Below are 12,760 nucleotides of genomic sequence, written 5' to 3'. Positions count from 1 at the left end.
AATATGACTTCTGAATTGTTAGTAGTAGTAAAGCAGCAGTAGCAATAAGAGCGGTAATAAAGGGAAGGCCCCAGCATATACAACAGCAAACTCATTTCCCTTTGATAATCAAGACCAATCATCCAGACATTAAACTTCTGCTTTGCCCTTTAGGTCAGGGTTGCGAGGAGTTCAAATTGGTTCAGTGGAATTCTCAGCTTCCACTTGGATAGAACCATTTTTGTGAGAACTAAACTGATAGATCCAGCCAAGATCAAAGTTATAGGAATCGGAAACAAAATTCTTAGTGAATGAATCATTGAGGTAACATGGGAAGAGGCTACCCACACTCCCGCATCCTTAAGCCCATGTCCTGGCTATTGTAGAAACAGAATTATGTATTAGTTGCTGTTGCTGTCAGTTGCTACCAGAATATATACTGCATCTTGTCAGATGACACCTCAGAGTTGCAAGTCCTTATTCACATACTTGCACTTTTTCTTCAATGCATCAGTGTACCATTCCATCAGAACAGTAGCTTCTGGGTGATGTAGTACACGGTAAGACCAGTAAGTCTCACGGATATGAGTCACTGCTTTTGCTGTAAGATGAGCTCTTTGGTCAGAAGCCACGTTACGTGGGATACCAATACAGGGAATAAGGTATTCAATAAATACACAGGTGGTGATGCTGGCAGAGGCTTTGTGAGGGAGGAAATACAATTCGTAGCCAAAGTCAGTATATTTTTTAAAGAAAAACATTTCTTTCCTTCCAGGCTGGCAGGAGTCCAATATAATCCTTCTGCCACTGAGTGGCTCACTATTCCCACTAGGAAATGATGCTATATTGGGGTATGAGATTTGGTTTGTGCTGTTTGGTGTGGCCTTTGTCATATGAGTTTTGTGGGAAAAAAATCTTGTGTTGTTCAGATTCCATCCTAATTCTGGTGATTTTATTCCTGAGTCCAATAACCAAGCGCTGGAATGACTAAGGAAAGAGAGAAACTGATCTCCACAGTGTGGGTTGTATCCAAATATTACTGAGGGCCTTCTCCGGCATGCCCTCAACAGCATTCACATACTCTTTGCCTAGATCTCCATACCACCAAGCCTCCCATCTTGTTCCCTTCAAGTCTGTGATCATCCAGCTTTTCCATTAGTCTTTGCTCGTGTACTGGTATCCATCTGTACCCCTGACCATTATCCCTTGACAGTAAAGTTCAAAACACAGTGCACGTCTTAAAGTTCTGTCTACCGAGAGGGCTTTTTTCCTCACTGTCTTTCTATGACACTCTTAAACAGTGCTGAAAGAGAGCTGCAGTTCATTTCAAACTGGTGGCAGCCTATCATCGAGAACTGTCTCTAAACCAAACCTGAAATTTTTGGACAACTGGTCATAGGGAAATACTGACCATGAGTCCACATGTTACAGTCAAAGGCAATGTGACGATGAAGCAGGGGAACACACTTGTTCCGGGAGCCTGAGTCACCAGCTTACACGTCCTACTTGTGTTCCCATGGCTTGCTGGAATATGATATCTTATACATCACTTCCACTTGATGACAGAGTGACACTGAGCGTGCTCTTCTTTATGGTTGAGATAAGATAACATCCAGTTTGTGATGGGAAACTTGGGTAGCATGATCAGTTTATATCCTATAGTGAGTCATTCTATCACTGTCAGGGTTGAAAAGCAAGCCAGTGACTATTTCTTAAAAAGAGAACAGTTAACTATGAAGGATAGTACTTTTTACAAAATCCTAGGGATATATGCTATCACATACCTTTCAGGGCTTGCCAGTGGTGCTACATAGTAAACCTGTCTTCCACAGACATCATGGGCGCTCATGGAATTTGCTGGGTCATAAACTCCAAACAGCAAAGCAGCATGTGCTTCAGTCCTAAACAACAGGAGCACTTTCTCTTCTTTTGGCCGCTATTAAAAATTAGCAGCTTTAGGTGTTACTTGTTAAGTGGATTAGAACAACCTGAAAGGTGATATATGTTACCTCCAGAACCAAAGGTTCCACCCAGAACTATGACTCTTCTTATGGTGCTAGTAGAAGGCACAGTAACAATTTTAAATTCTGGATGGGATACCTTGACATGCCCATTGGACCCCTAGAAAATCAACCAAGTTCCCTGAATTTCCATGAGGATTTTGTGCACCCTCTGGTACATATGTGTCTTAATAAGGCAATTGGCATGATGTCACTAATATAGTGGACAAACGTAATATCCTGTGTGATATTACACAGGATAATATCACACAGGATATGTGTAATATCCTCTCTATAATGACAGAGAGCAAAAGAATTGATACAGCCCTGAGGTAGGATAATGAAGATGTAACTTCTAAATAGCTGTATACTAGATACTAGGGGCTGAATTGATTTACTCTAATAAAGGTAGTACAGCTGGAACAGCAATTGAAATTAGAGTCACCACCTGATTAATTTTATGAAAATTAACTGGTATTCTGCAAGATCCATATATCTTCTGCATACAACAGATAGGTGAGTTAAATGAGAGTGTGATTTTATACATTTATCTTGTATCTTTCAAGTAGTCAGTGGTGGCAATAAGTTCTGCAATTACCCATGATTTGGCATGAATTTTCACTTTCTGTTTTGGTAAGAGGAGCATTTCCTCAGCTTCTAATTTTCCCATCCTACTATAGTGGTCGTCTTCTACAGGTCAGAAAGCCAATGTGGGGACTCTGTCAGTCGCTATATCTATTCCAAATAATATTCTGGAATAGGAAGCACAGGGTGTCAGAGGACATTGGCTGAAAATCTGTTTATTGCCTGATCACAGTAAGACCAAACTCTGACTGAGGCATTTTGAAGCCTCGTGCATTAGTGGCTGTTCGGGACCAAGGTCCAAAGAGATTTTAGAACTCTGGGCCATCCCCGTTACTCAGTGTACGGTTGCTCCGGCACATGGCCTCAGGTCACTCCATGGAAGACTGAAAGGAATGTTTACAGTATACACTTGTGGCAATTTTGTTGGGACCTTCCTCAAGGGAAACTGCCTCCTCTTTATTCAAAAGCTTCTGGGTCTGTGAAGTGGATCAAATTGGGGATTCGAGTGAGTTATGACTCTTCATTGTAGTGACTCATTTCAGATCTCTGATTACTAAACCTTGAGTTTTTAATCAAACATGCAGATCAAGTAGACATTATAAGAATCAAGTAAAATTTTACTAGGCTGCTCATCTATCAAAACCTAGACTGTCACGGTCAAGTTACACTGCACCACCCTCTACACTTTGCAGTAATGGCGCCTCTGTGTCTCTCGCTTCTGCCATTCACCCTTTAAAACTGGGGAGTACATTTCAGTGGTACCATCTCACACAGTCTTCCCCAGTCTGCAATGAACAGCTACCACCATGCTTTCTGCTGGTGCTACTTTCATCAGCATTGCTCCAAGCTTTGGTGCAGGGAGTATTCTTTAAACTCTCCTCAGGGATACAGTAAGGGCATAGATGTGAGAGTTTCCCATGATTAACGTTCTCTGACATTCTTATTTCCTTAAGTTTTTAGATACATTAGTCAACTTTATACTAAGGAAGTCCTGGCACCTCATACTTATCTAATTTAGATCATTGCTATGTTCAGGTTTAAGTCAACAGACTGAGTAAACGGTTGAAGTCACTCCCAGCTGTTTGTGGTAACACAGTTACTCCAGAATGTCTTGTAAGGGCACCCATTCAGTAAACTAGCTTTATGTATTTTTTTAAATTGTTATTATTGCTTTGTTTTGCCCTGCTATAATTCCTTTAGAATCATTTTTACCAACATTCTTCCCAGTTTTCTGTGAATATAAATTTGGAAATTATTGCTTCTGTTTGTGTGTGTGTGTGTGTGCATCTCCTCCTGGATTAGAATTCGTAATCATCCCCAACATCCTGTGCGCAGCCTCTGATTACACGTCTGGAAGCAATGAGAGGTGTGGGGATAGGTTCTGAACAGAACTGGCATTGCCTTACCAGGGGACGCTTCACCGAGGTAATTTAGAATCAACAGGCAAAGCGAGGCTAACGTCCCCTCATAGGGGAAGATAAGCTGCTTCTGATGGAAAGCAAGGATCAGTGGAAGTAAGCAGTTTAAACTCCTCAAATTCACTGGAATCCATTGGAAAATTCTTATTCCAGTTCTTAGAGTTCTACTCCTTCCTAATCAATACTCCAACTTTTACATAAGAGGCAAAGCATTGATAAAAATTCCATTTGCTTGTAAATCTGTAACTCACAAGACCAAATCTTATTTCTGGTTCTGAATTTATAGCTCTGTATCTATTAACTTGCTGAAAAATATATTTTTAAGAGTAGTCATAAAAGGATTTTGCCCCTCTGATTGTGCCATAAGCTTGTCTTTAATAGACACTATTTCCTACTTGCCTTTTCTTTGGACTACCTATTTTTATTTTCCACTGATGTTGAAGTCATAAGCCTTCCAATGACTAATCCCAGATTCCCATATGTGAGAGTCTGTTTTCTGGATCCATGTTTTTATATATTGTATCAGACAGAGTTTGGTCAGGAAAACAGAAAACACCCTAAGTATTACAAGCAGGAAGAGTTTTCATATAGGGAATTAGAAACTTATAAAACATTTGAATATCTGGGTTGGGGAAGATAGCAAAGATCTGTTAGATTCAAGAAATCATGAAGTGAGGAATTGCAAGAAACAACTGTTTATTTCCTCAGCTGCCTTCAGCATTAAAGTGGGTGATCAAACAGAAAACGCTCAGAAAACACTGGAAAAAAATCTCCATCTGTTTTCTTATAAAACTACAAACCTATTTGCTGCTGCTCATTCAGTAATGGTGCTTCCTTCCCCTCTTTCTGTTAGGAGCTGATTCTCCGTGGGTTTCTAGCGTCTCTGCACATCTGGCAAGTAAAGGCACTGACTGACTTCATTCCAGACTATCTTTTCAGAGAGGTTTATGTAGCAAGTAGCCTTAGAAGACTGAGATAGCGTCTCCCTCCAGGGCGAAGGCCAGATAGGGTTACTGGTCTAAGCTCGCAGTTCCTCTCCTGGAACCCACTCCATTGTGTGTGCAGGTATCACCCAGCCCTCTTTTCTTTGCTCTGTGGGATTTCTGTCTGGCAGAACCAATGCAAGTGCTGATCCTCTGACTTCTGTAGCTCTGAATAATAAAGTCCTTCATCTCTGACCCAGGAGTTTGATGTCCTCTACCAGCTTCTATAAAACAAAGGCAGACTAATTTAACTTGCCAATAGTATAAAATTTCAAACCTCCCAGCTCTTGACACCAAATTTCATATCTCAGAGGAGGACCTTTGTTTTCTACAAAGCAGAAAAAAAGCACAAAAACAGGCAAAGATAGACAAATGTTGCCCAACACCTCAAAAAAGATCATCCAACAGCTTTTAAAAAAATACGAATATAAAAAATATTTCAGTTTTTGGGTTTTGGTTCATTTTTTACATACCTCATTCATTTTATCTTTTGTCTTTATGAAATCCTTACTTATATATTCTCATTCACAGTGTCTCATTTATATAGTCATGGAACGATTGAACTCTTACTGTCTGCTAGGCTTTGAGTTTAAAATTATGAGCAAAAATATACACTGTCTCTATTCCATTGGCATTTTTCTATATTGTTTATTCCTAACTCCTTAAGTTGAATGTTTCACAAATTTGAAAACTAACTATGGCTTTAGTTACATTTCATATTTATTTGAAGTATTCTTATTTTCATGAATTTCTTAGTTATGTGTCTTCTATAATTTGATTTCTTCTTCTAAGCAACACTTTTTAGAAAAGTGTTTTTGTGATTCTCCTTTTAAATCTTAAGTGTGAAAGGTATTTGCACAAAGTGCTTGTCATGCTAAATGTAAAAGAGTAGAGAGCAGATTCTCTAAAAATAACTGAAAATTTTTTTGAGTTTGAGTAAAAAAGCATTGGTTCAAAGCATAGTACACATCAAAATATACAACGCTTCAAGAATGGATATTTGGGGCTTCCCTAGTGGCGCAGTGGTTGAGAGTCCGCCTGCCGATGCAGGGGACACGGGTTCGTGCCCGGGTCCGGGAAGATCCCACATGCCGCGGAGCAGCTGGGCCCGTGAGTCATGGGATTTTAAATTCATACAAACTTTCTAATGGGCCATTTAGCAGCATAAACAAAAGGTTGCACATTTTCATATTATTTAATTAAGAAATTCTACTTCTAATACTATACTCTAAAGAAATCATTTTGCAGTTGGCAAAGATATATATTCAGGAGAATGGCCACTGTAGAGTTATTAGTGAAAAATTAAGAACAACACTAAAAATGCCCATTAACAGGTACTTGAGTAAAAGCTGATAAATCTACCTATTGAAATTCTATGTATCATTGAGAATGAAGACAAACATGTATTAACAGGGAATGGTATAGTATTCATGGTAGAGGACTGAGTTATGTGAAAGCAGATTTAGTTCCAATATCCAATTAAAAATATACGCATATGTTATAAAGTATACATACGAAGTATGAAGGCTTTACACCAAAATGATATTATTTTTCTGAGTGTTTTGATTATAGGTAATTTTTCCTCTTTTAGTTTATTTTCTATTTTTTTCTAAAGGATATATATTATTTGTGCAATATAAGCAATATTAACAACAAAATTCCTGTTTTTTGCTGTGTTTTCAATGTATATAGGAAGTTTCCAGCTGTTACAGATGCAGAGGTAGTTGAAAGAGATAAAGCGTATGGATTAGAAATGCTGATAAAAACCTGTAGATGCTTCACTAGATGAAGAATTTATTTTAAAAACAACAACAACAACACTTGGTCCAAGCAACCCACAAGATCACAGGCAAGATTTTTCATGACCTACTGTCTGTGTTAAGTAATCTGAAGTTCCTTGAGGGTGCTAAAGCAATCGTATTAAAGAACACTTTACGTTTAACTTAGTTACTGCTAGATTTTAATGACAGGGGTGGAGGGAGTTGGGTCACGGCATTTCTCAGCACCGAGCTTGGGGAGGAGAGTTGCACAATTTCGGAAATAGAATCTGAGTCTTCTCTGCTTTCTTTTATATGAGTTGATTAAGAAAATAATCTGAAAAGGGTTCCATTGCTAAGTGAATGCTGCTAACCTAGGATATGCAGTGTAAAAATGGCATGGACGTTGCTCTTCCTGAAGGGTAGATTTCCTGTTTTCAGAAAACTTAGGAATGAGTCCAAAGTCTCCTTTGTAAATGAGAACGCCTAATTGTCTGGGCTTTTACCTTTGTACTTTCATCTTCCTAAAGCATCATTTCCTTGAATCTTGGTCTTGATTCCTGCTGGGTCAAATTCCCCTGGCATCAGTCCATATATCAGAGACATTATAAACTTTCACATGAATTCAACATTCTCTACATACTTCCTTAATTGGATCATTGTCATTTTCTCTGTATACTTTGGATACTGGCAAACTGCCTTTGATCTTCTTTGTAATTACATGTCCCTCTGCCACCCATTCATATACTAGTTTGTGTTGTAGTTAAATTAATCACAGAACTCTATCACCAAGACTTCTCCCTCAATATCATTACCATCACACAATCTTTTATTGGCTTAGAGACTATTCTTGGCTGCTGTTAAAAAAGAAAAAAAAAACCTTAATCTCTTTACATTCTGTTTCTCCTTTATGGAGAGAGTAATTGAATTAATTTTACAACATAATTTCAGAAATAAAAAGTTACATGGTACATCTCTTTTGCAGCTGAAACCAGTAATCAACCAAATACAAGACAACAGAGTATGTAATAGCAATTATATTTCTTAAAGTCAGAAACTTCTTTTTTCTGAAACAGAAACTAGAGCCTTCCCACAATCTCTCCTACTTAACTTTTCAACAATAAAATGATTTCTTCTAAGAAGTCCTGTGGAATCTCTTTAGCTTTTCTATACAGATGGTTACCTTTGTCAAAGAAAAAAACAGCCTGATAGTAAAGTAATTTAAAAAAAAAAAGATTTTACTCAGGAACTACTGCAGTAGGAGAAAAGAGACCTCATTATAGAACTGGGCTCAATTCTGAATACAAAAAGGAAATGTGGGAATTTATAGCCCAAGAACAGATGGAAGGGTGGGGATGGAAACTTATTAAGAGGAAACAGGAGGGGTAAGGGGATTCTGGTTAAACTCACCTAACAGGATTCTTGCTGAAATCAGCAGGCTAGGGTAATCGAGGGTGATCAGGTACCAACGGTGGGGGATTTTGGTTAAAATTGGGCCACTGGGCAACATGCCCAAGAATGGGGCTAGTCTGGCTCAGAAGAACCGGACTAAAGTTTGGTAAAGGAGAGAATCCTTGTCAGTCTCTCCTCCCGTTCAAGGAAAGAAGCATGTCTCTTCTAATGGAAGTCCATTTCTCATTTGGTAGCATTTTGTTCATTAAGGACCAACTGAAGCATCTGTTGGAACTTGGTAGTAGAGGATATTTGCTGGATGGTGCTAGCAGTCAGGCATTTAATGAAAGCAGTTTCTATGAAAAGCAAAGATGAATAGTTGGAAACCCAGTTTCTGAGTCCAGAGTAGAGTCAGCCGAGATTTCTAGATGCTGGACTCGAAGACAGCAGTGACCATCCAATGGATCTCCTGGTTTACAGTTTGAACATCTTTGGTGATGGTGTTGGGTGTTCGGGTGAACTTTCTGAGTTGCCCCCATAGCAGCAGGCATGAAGGTTGCTCATATATGATCTGTTGTGATTTATTTGAAGTTCATATCAAGCCCTCCAGTTTCAGCTTCCAGATTTCAGGAAAGAAGGCAGGAAAAGGGCAATTTTTGTTCTTGGTGCTGACAAGTAATTACAGTGGATGAAGAATGAGAAACGTTAGTTTGGAGAGTTATCACCAGATTATCAGAGGAAACTAGGAGAATCGAGAACCCACAGGCAAAGGAAGAAGCTGGTCTAAAAGCTTGAGTGGAAACACTGAGCATGTGTGTGGGGTTTTTGAACTTTAAAGTATGACGGTGTAGATGAACCACAAGCGTTAGAGTCTTTAGTTCTTTCCTTTTGAGCTGGTCAGATTCCCCAGAATGTTCTCTTCCATCTCCTGCTTGGTGGGTAAAGGTCTGGCTGTAAGAATTCTGGGACTTCAGTAGAAAAAGAAGACTGGGGGTTTCAACCCAGCCTACAGCATGCATCTGGTCACTGCATCCCCTACTTTCTGTGTGATACCAACATTTTCATTCATGCCACTTGATCCCCATTCCAAAGACCCTCAATCTTACCTTTTCCACAACATGCATCCTTTGTCTTCTGTCCAGTGAGATAGCAGGGAAGAGGAACTAGAATTCCAACTACTTTGCAGTTTCCCCCAAGTTTCCTCATTTTAGCTTCTCTCCCTTCACTTCTATTTCCAGAGGCACATGGTGTGACCTATTCCTGACTCTTTGGTTGATTCTCTGCCTTAAATCAGGGGGCTTCTCAGGTCTCAGATCACTGCTGCCTTAAGATTCCTCTTTTTCAGGTCTGCTCAGCTAGTTACCACAGGTCCATCTGTTTTCCAGCTTGCAAAATGCATTGCTGTTAGCTTTGCAAATGTCATGAATTGCTAGGACTGTTAAGTCTTAGTTCCTTTTTCCCAGTTAAACTGCTGAAGATCTGCATATTCCCCTGAGATCCTCTTTCGGTCACTTGAGAACATACTCCTAGGAGTATATCCCTGAGCTACCCAATTTGTATGCAGCACACCATGGGCTGCCACAAAAGAGTTGTGGGTGTGTCACGAAATCCTTTCGGATCACGAAAGCCCTGCTGCATGTTGTATGTCCGAGGTGCGCAAAAGAGCATGGTACGCAGACCAAAGTCAAGGCTAGGATCTAAAACTGTCTTTACATACATTCTGTTCCTCTTGCAATCCAGGTGCATTTTTAGAGGCATCTAAGCCAGCGGCTGTGTCACAGCGCTAGCAACGTATGTATATTCTGCAAATGAAAGATTCACCATTATTTTGAAATTATTGATTTGAAAGAGTTTGAATGGATTTGAAATCTATTACAGTTATTATAAGACATTTTATCATTAAATTATTAATGAAGGAAAGAATATCTTTACTGGCTTTACACATAATTTCAATAGTTTCAAATGTTTAGTTTTAAAATATGTTTAAATGATATTTCATATATCTGTATGAACAAAGGTTTTCCTTGATGGTGACTATCAAGAATTTGAAATGATCATCATTAACAGGTCTTGATCAGGAGCAGTGTATAGCCCTTTCAAGCGTAAAGTGAAATTTTTTAAAGTATTTTTTAAACAGACATGAGCTCAAGTTTCTCGTTTAAAGTTTTCAGTGAACGTTATTTGCATGTTTCATATACCTTCAGTATCTAAATTTACCCCCAAATTTTGTACTTCATTTCCTTTCATATAAAAACTGTACTTAAGTAGTAACTGTAAACGGAAAGTAACCTTTAAAAATTGTACAAAATTTAAAAATTTTTTAATTAAAAATAAATAAATAAATGTTTTTTAAAAGAGAGTGAAAAGACCACCCACATAATGAGAGAAAATATCTGCAAATCATACACCTCATGAGGGGTTTTTATCCAAAATATATAAAGAAATCTTACAACTCGATAGTAAAAAAATATAGAGAACCCAATTTTCAAATGGGTAAAGAGGGCTTCCCTGGTGGCGCAGTGGTTGAGAGTCCGCCTGCCGATGCAGGGGACACGGGTTCGTGCCCCGGTACGGGAAGATCCCACATGCCGTGGAGCGGCTGGGCCCGTGAGCCATCGCGGCTGAGCCTGCGCGTCCGGAGCCTGTGCGTCTGGAGCCTGTGCTCCACAATGGGAGAGGCCACGGTGGTGAGAGGCCCGCGTACCGCAAAAATAAATAAATAAATAAATAAAATGGGCAAAAGGTCTGAACAGACATTTCTCCAAAGAAGATATACAAATAGCCAATTAGCACACGAAGAAAAAAAAAACCTGTACTTAATTTTCACCAAGCTACATGGGGAATCACTTAACTCCCTTCAATTTATCTTAGACTGGATCCCTGGAAATATATTTTGAGACAGAGAATTTGAGGCAGATTTACTGGGAAAGGCCTTCCGGAGACACACCTGTAAGGAATTAAGGGCTGAGGCAACACAGGACAGAGGCAGAAGCTGACCGACCTCACAGTTTACAGCTGAGGCCTCAGCTGATCCCACTTGGATATCTGGTATTGTGATGGTCTTTCAGAGTTGTCTCAAATTGATGCAAGGGGCTGGGCCTATATATTCTCACATCAGACATTCATTACACCTGCTCAGAGGGCATATAACCTTGAGTCAGATACACTGTGAGAAGCTGGAATTTCATTTCCTATCAGCTTGGAGATGGGTAAGTCAGCCCTGGGCAGGGCAGTACAGAATTTGCTGCACTGAGTGCTCAGGAAGCACTGCTGAGTTATTGCTGAGTTATCACAGAAACTGACTTTATTTCTTTAACTTCCTTGGGCTTTTACTGAGCAACATTCATTTGGATTATTTACATCGGGCCTACTTTTTCTGAATACTCTGTACCTCCTGAGATTTCATCAGCGTTGCGGATGATAGTAGTAAGTGCTATAAAAGGGGAAGGGGAAGGGGAAGCTAGGACGAAGTGAGAGAGTGGCATGGACTTATATACACTACCAAATGTCAAATAGATAGCTAGTGGGAAGGCCAAAAGGCTGTCCTTCTGGGTTTTATGGAGGCTAATTATACATTACTTATGATAGACTAAATCATTGGCTAATGGTGACTGATTTAACCTCAAGCCTCTCTCCTGTCCCGGGAAATCAGGGGGTGGGACTGAAAGTTCCAACCATCTACTCGCATGGTTGCTTCTCCTGGCAACCAGCCGCCACCCTGGGGTGGGATCCAAAAGTCACCTTCATTAACATAAACCCAATTGTGATGGCAGAAAATCCAAGGGTTGGGAGCTGTGAGGCAAGAACTATGAATGAAGACCAAATATATCTGAGAAATATATTTTGGTCATCTGAATGAGTACCACAATTAGTGAATGCACTAACTTCTCTTTCCTCTTCTTCTTGTCCTTCTTGTCCCCCTTCTCCTTCTCCTCCTCCTCCTCCTCCTCCTTATTCTTCTTTTACTTATGTTCTGCTTCTCAATATCTTATTCTGCTATAAAATGTATTTGAATGGCAAAGTCACAGAGTCAATCCCGGTAACTCCCTTGGACATCAAAGTGTTCACACATTCTTGAAAGATCACCTGATGAGATGTCCAAGAATTCACTGTCTACATTTTAAGGAACATCATTTTCTTAATTTCAATCTATAATTACCTTAATTTTTAAGTGCTTTTTGTATTATAATTGATATGTAAGAGCAGAATTGTCAGTTCTATAGAAAATGAAGTTCCATGTCCAAACATTTCTCAACAAGTTGCCACCATCTTTGAGTAGATTTAGAACTGAGGAACATACACTCAATACTATTTTCCATCTCTTTTCTCTTTCAGGATGTCTTACTCTGATAATTCTCTCTCTTAGAAGAGTTACAAATTTTCCCTCTGGGTGTTGATAACTTATCTGAAAAAGGTACGGTGCATTTTATACCTTCTGTGTGGGCTTTTTGCTATTAATCTGTTCAGAAATTATTTCATATACTTCTGTTATCACTAGAAATAAATGGTCACGGCAGTGTTTTGTTTTTGTTTACTGGTTTTTAATCAGGCCATCAGAGCTAGCTCCTTCAGTTTTAAAATACATTTCAATTTTTTCATTTTTCCATTTCTCTCCCATAATCATTTGATTGGTTATTAAGTTGGGA

The 12,760-nt window shown here is 39.2% G+C and overlaps 1 long non-coding RNA gene across 1 annotated transcript in view; it reads right to left on the bottom strand.

The window, feature by feature from the left end:
- Positions 1 to 4,052: 4,052 nt before the first annotated feature.
- LOC141279518 (uncharacterized) overlaps positions 4,053 to 12,760 on the bottom strand; it is a 77,607-nt gene continuing 68,899 nt past the window's right edge. The window contains exon 3 of the long non-coding RNA XR_012333898.1: positions 4,053 to 5,189. This is a non-coding gene — a long non-coding RNA (uncharacterized lncRNA). The remainder of the gene's footprint in view (positions 5,190 to 12,760) is intronic.

This window comes from Tursiops truncatus, chromosome 9, assembly GCF_011762595.2.
Source record: "Tursiops truncatus isolate mTurTru1 chromosome 9, mTurTru1.mat.Y, whole genome shotgun sequence".
Lineage (NCBI taxonomy): Eukaryota > Metazoa > Chordata > Mammalia > Artiodactyla > Delphinidae > Tursiops > Tursiops truncatus.
Note: the sequence above shows the minus strand (reverse complement) of the source record. Positions and strands in the feature narration are given on the sequence as shown.